This window comes from Palaemon carinicauda, chromosome 13 (genome assembly GCF_036898095.1).
Source record: "Palaemon carinicauda isolate YSFRI2023 chromosome 13, ASM3689809v2, whole genome shotgun sequence".
Lineage (NCBI taxonomy): Eukaryota > Metazoa > Arthropoda > Malacostraca > Decapoda > Palaemonidae > Palaemon > Palaemon carinicauda.
In genome coordinates, this window is record NC_090737.1 from 76659545 (window position 1) to 76665288 (window position 5744).

A 5744-nucleotide genomic window follows, 5' to 3' on the forward strand; every position below is an offset into this window, starting at 1 on the left:
ATATATATATATATATATATATATATATATAAAGAGAGAGATAGAGAGAAATGCAGGCTGTAAGAGCCTGTAAGAGCCTATGCCATGTACTGGGTGAGGCATAACTCAAACCAGCCAAATAAATTTTGCATCTGATTTCAATCCAATGACAGGTAAACAACTAAAATTAGATTAAAATAAAGCCGAAGTACATGGTGGTTGGAAAGAAAAGCAGCCCAAGAAACTTGGACGATATTCAAATAAACCTAAATAGTATCTCTGTCCCGATATCTAGTAAATTTCGTGATCTAGGAGTATCTCTTGACTGTAGCTTTTCTTCAAATGCCCAAATAAATACCGTTGTAAAACTGCTTGATGTCATCTTAGAAACATTGCTTTTATAATGAAGTATCTAGATGAACATTCTGTAAAGAAATTTGTGATAAACTGTGTTTTTACCAGGACTGACTACTGTAACTCCATCTACCGCAATTTACCAAAAGCGCAAATTGAGAAATTACAAAACATAATAAACAGAGGAGCAAGATTGATAAAAGACTTCCTACCGCGAAGAAAGATTATTCCTACACTAATTGATTCACACGGGTTGCCTATTAAAGCAAGAATTTAGTTTAAAATACGTGCACTAACACATCAAGTTATTAGAACCGGACGCCCAAAATATCTAAGAATATTGCTACATATTGTGCAGCCAACAAATCGTGTTGACACGAGAATAGTTAAAGATGGTTCAAAATTAATAGAACCTAAATAAGCTCCCACTAGACATCCAAAAGACTGAAGATATTAAGGCTTTCAAGAGGAAACAGAAGACTCTCTTGTTCTTCAAGTGTTTCGATTGTGTGGAGTTGACAATAAACGAGATATATGTGGTGTGAAATACTGAATGCCTTGGAATGCATATGATAAAACGACTGTGAAGTTCTTGTAATGAGTAGGGTTCCCCTGCTGTATAGGTCCAGAAAAGAAGCCCTTAAAGTAACTAAATAAAGTAACAATATGCCTTCTCTTTTTTTGTTTCCATAGCAGCATGATTTATATTTGATACTTTTGTCTGTTCACATTCAAAAGAAACTTCCGTTATTCTATCAAGGTCAAATTAGATATTTCGTCTTCATGCAATTCCTCGAACTCGGTTTTGTCTTTGATTGCCAATATACTGTGCAAATCTTTTTATTTTTAGATTTTATTATGAACATTGCAATAGTGGTGGTTAATACTTGGGAATTTACTCAAGAAATTTCATTGTTTTCTGTTGTTAGAAGAATTAAAATTCGGTTGAAACCTCTTTTGCCTCTTTAAGTTATCGCAATACTTTATGTGGAGGTATGATGAGAGGATGTGGATGTAAAGTAAACAGAATGAGCTGCAATGAGTAAGTGGGTGGAGGGTTGGGGGAGTTTAAAAGACAGATAAATAAAAGCAACAGGAGTACTGACACATATTCAAACTAAAACAATTACGAGAGAGAAGCGAGGTAAATTCCGGAGACTAGAAATAGTCAGTGAATGAGCCTAAGTAACTGGGTGAGAGAGAGAGAGAGAGAGAGAGAGAGAGAGAGAGAGAGAGAGAGAGAGAGAGAGATTATACAGTCTTCTACTTCTTGGAAGGTTTTATACAATCAGCCCTTCTAATCCCAAGTGAGAGCTTTTATACAATCTTGGGATTACATATTTGAATAAACTCGAGGTGAATCTTGGCTACGAAAGTTTAAACCCATCCGCAGTCTTGTTTTGACACGAATTGTTGGTTGTCATAATGTGTACGAAATCTCTTGTATATTTTGGACATCCAGTTCAGAATTTGATTAATCGTTACGTATATCTTAGGAAATATTCTAATTATAATAGGCAACTAGTATAGTTCATTCAGTAAAAGGGTAATCCTCTCTCGGTGTGCAGTCCCCCTTAATTATCTGCTGATTATGTTTTGTGAACTGTTAAGTTGTTACTGATGGTAAATTATAATGGAGTTGCAATAGTCAATTCTAGTAATAGCACAGCTAATCACAAGTTTCTTAACAGATCATTCATCCAGACATTTCTTTACAAAAGCAATGTTTCTGTGATGATAACCTGTGTTCCTTACTACACTATGTGTTTGAGCACTGAGAGACAACTTACAATCTAATAACACTTACATCATAAACTTTACTAGATATAGGGAACAAGTTGTCATAAATATTTATTGGATCTCACCAAGGTTTCTCAAATTGATTTTCTTTCCCGCCACCATAAATTAATACTTATTTTTGATTAGTTTTAATTGTTTGAATGACATCCACTTCTTAACACTAATTAGAACGTAATCTAAATTCTCAGCTGTTTCTTAATGTGATTTAAGGAGAAGTAAAATCGGGTATCCTCCGTAAATTGTTGGATCTTTGCTCCATGCCTTCGTAATACTTTTGATAAACCAATAAAATTATTTTGAAATAGGATTTTAGCCTTATACACTTAGCTTGGGTACCCTTTTCTCAATTGCTCCTAAGAATAATAAGAATTTCCAATCCTTACACAACACTTTCTGTCCTGCAATTGATTTTTTACTGTTTCTGCGATTTGAGATGAACCATCTCTAAGCACTGTAGATTTCACATAGTAAATACGAAGACCATTATTATTTTAGACGCTTTATTCTCAAGAAAAAATAAGGAATCCACTCTAATAGAAACACGCACATTTGTGCAAGACACCAGTTGGGGGATAAATGAGAGGCGAGGTGAATGCAACTACTGTAAACTTTATTAAATAGACATCGAGCTTAAATACCAGGACTTGCGAGCAAAAACGTCACAAAAAATGCGAACAAAATTAAACATGAGCTATCAAGTCTATATAAGTTGGTTTATTAACAGTACAGGGAGGAGCGAGTGATAAGATAAAAATAAAAACCGTTACAGTGTACGTGCGGTACATCATCGGTGTGATTGAGACCATGTTGTTATCAGATCTTGTCTTTATCTTTATGATGCCACCGAAAATGTAAGGGCAATTGTATAAAACAAAATAATACAGTCACTTTTTAAGAATGAAGTAATTTCAATGAATTTTTTTTATTCTAGAAATATTCTCTCTCTCTCTCTCTCTCTCTCTCTCTCTCTCTCTCTCTCTCTCTCTCTCTCTCTCTCTCTCTCTCTCTCTCTCTCTCTCTCTCTCTCAGCATCTAAGTTGCAATCACAGTCTCCCACTCACCTCTACCACTTGTAGTATACTCCTATATGTATGTGCGCGAGCGGATGGCACTGGTATGTTTCATGGCACATTCTACATCCTATGGTTGTCAGAACCATTCTGCTTCAGTGATATAAAGTCTCATTGCTGGATAGTTGAGATAACGTATCCGGATCTAAGTATTTCAGGTAGAGAATGCATTATGAAAAAATCTCATGATGGGAAGAGAAAGCTGAAGGAAGAGGGAGAGAATGACATGTAGAAAGAGAGGAAAGGAACAGAATGAGTGTGTATACAAAGCCTGGAATAGAAAAAATGAAGACGGTGGAATAAGTGTTAACTAGATTGATTTCAAAAGGAGGAAGAAATTAACTTTAGGTGAGGGTAGGTGAAGAGACGTACAAGTAAGGAGTAATCGGAGGGAGGGAAAAATAGAATCTATATAATTACCAAAGGGGGAACTACTACGGAAAGAGGATCAAAAGAAAATGGAACTGATGAGAGACTGTTATTCAAGAAAGAAATGGCAAGGCAAATTGACAGAAAGGGAGTTATGAAACAGAAATTTGGGAACGTGGAGGTTGTCTATATAAAAAGCAACATAGAAAATGGATATGGAAAAGCTCAAATGGAGAAACGAAAAACGAACTAGATTTTATTCTCAGTGAGAAAGCTAATTTAGTTAAAGATGTAACAGTGTTAAACATGTTAAAGTCAAGCGACCAAAGAATGGAGGGAAGCAAAATTTGTTTAGATCTAAAGAAAGGAAGAGCAATCTAATTCTAAGAAAGAAAATAAATCCTCTTATAGTAAGAGAAGAATCTGATGAGTTTAGTTCAACAATACAAAATAAGTACTAGCTACATGATAAAATGGAAGCAAGTAAAGAAGAAATTAACAGTAAATTAACAAAATTTGTAATGCAATCAGCACAACAGATATGTGAAAACTAAATACGATCAAGGAAAACTATCAGAAAAGACCAAAAACCTAATAAAGAAAAAAATTGGAAATGAGGCTAAAATCCTAGAGAGAAGAAATAGAATTAGCAGAGCTATCCAATACAATAAACAAACTAAAAACCCAAGACATTCGTATACACAAACCGAAATTGAGGAAACACTAAATAAAGGAAGAAGCGTCAAATTGATGAAAAGAAGACTTGAAACAGGATGCCAACAGATGTTTGCTTTAAAGAATGAAGATGGAAATATATCAACAGAAGAGATGGAGTTATAAAAATTGTGGAGTTCTATTCATTGCTATACAATAGTGACAACTTTGCCAATAGAAATAATGAAACACCTATGCTGGTACCAAAAGTAACAGTAGCAGAAGTAAAGAAAGCATTAAAAGGCATGAAAAGAGACAATGCATCAAGAGAAGATAGCCTAGCAATTTATATAATAATAGAATGAGGAAATTTTATAGTAGTAAATCTGACTGAATTTTACACAAAATGCCTGCAAAAATGCTTTATATATACAGCTTGGTAAAACATTATTATTATACTAATTCACAAAAAGGGAGACACAAAAATTACCACCCATTGAATTTAATCTCACTAATATATAAAATATTTACAAAGATTATATTAGGCCAACTAGAAAGTCAGATAGACTTTAATCAACCTAGAAAGCAGGCAAGCTGTAGAAGTGGGTATTCAACATCTGACCATAGCTAAGTAGTTAACCAGATAATTGAAAAATCAAGAGTATAACAAATCACTATGTATGGCATTGGTAGACTATGAGAAAGCTTTTATTCTGTCAAAACTTCAGCAGTAATGAAAGCCCTTCAAAGACAAGGAATAGATGAATCTTATGTTAGGAACACTTGAAGATATCTATACAGGAAGTACAACTATCCTAAAACGACATAAAGACAGATAGTGCGAAAATTTTGATCAAGAGAGGAATTAGACAGGGGACCCCATCTCTTCTAAACTATTCACAGCATCCCTAGATGTTTTTAAAAAATAAATTGAGAAAATGTAGGAATTAACATTAATGGGGAATAGGCTACTTAACAACTTAAGATTGCAAATAGCATAGTTCTATTTAGTGAATGATGAGAGAAACTGTACTGTAAAATATGATAGAAGATTAGAATAGGGATAGCAGAAATGTAGAACTGAAAAGAATATGAGTGAAGCTAAGATAATATTCAATGAAAATGCAAACAACCAATAAGGGCTATGGACTTAGAGATGGTTAATGAATGTACCTACTTAGGATAGACATTAATTATTTCCCCAGGATATGAGACCAAAATTAAAAGAAGGATAGGCCTAGGATGGAAAGCTTTTACTAAAGAAAATGAGATTATGAAAATCCAAATGCCACTTTCTCTAAAATGGAAAGTATTAAATCTGATGGTCTTACCAGTATTACCTCATGTATCAGAAACTTGGAGCCTAACTAAAGCTAGTTACAACTCAAAGAGCTATGGCAAGAATAATTATGGATTAACACTGTAGAGACAGAAAATGAGAGACATGGATACAAGAGCAAACTAAAGTAGAGAATATTCTAACAACCTGTAAGAAAGAGAATTGGACGTAGACAGGAT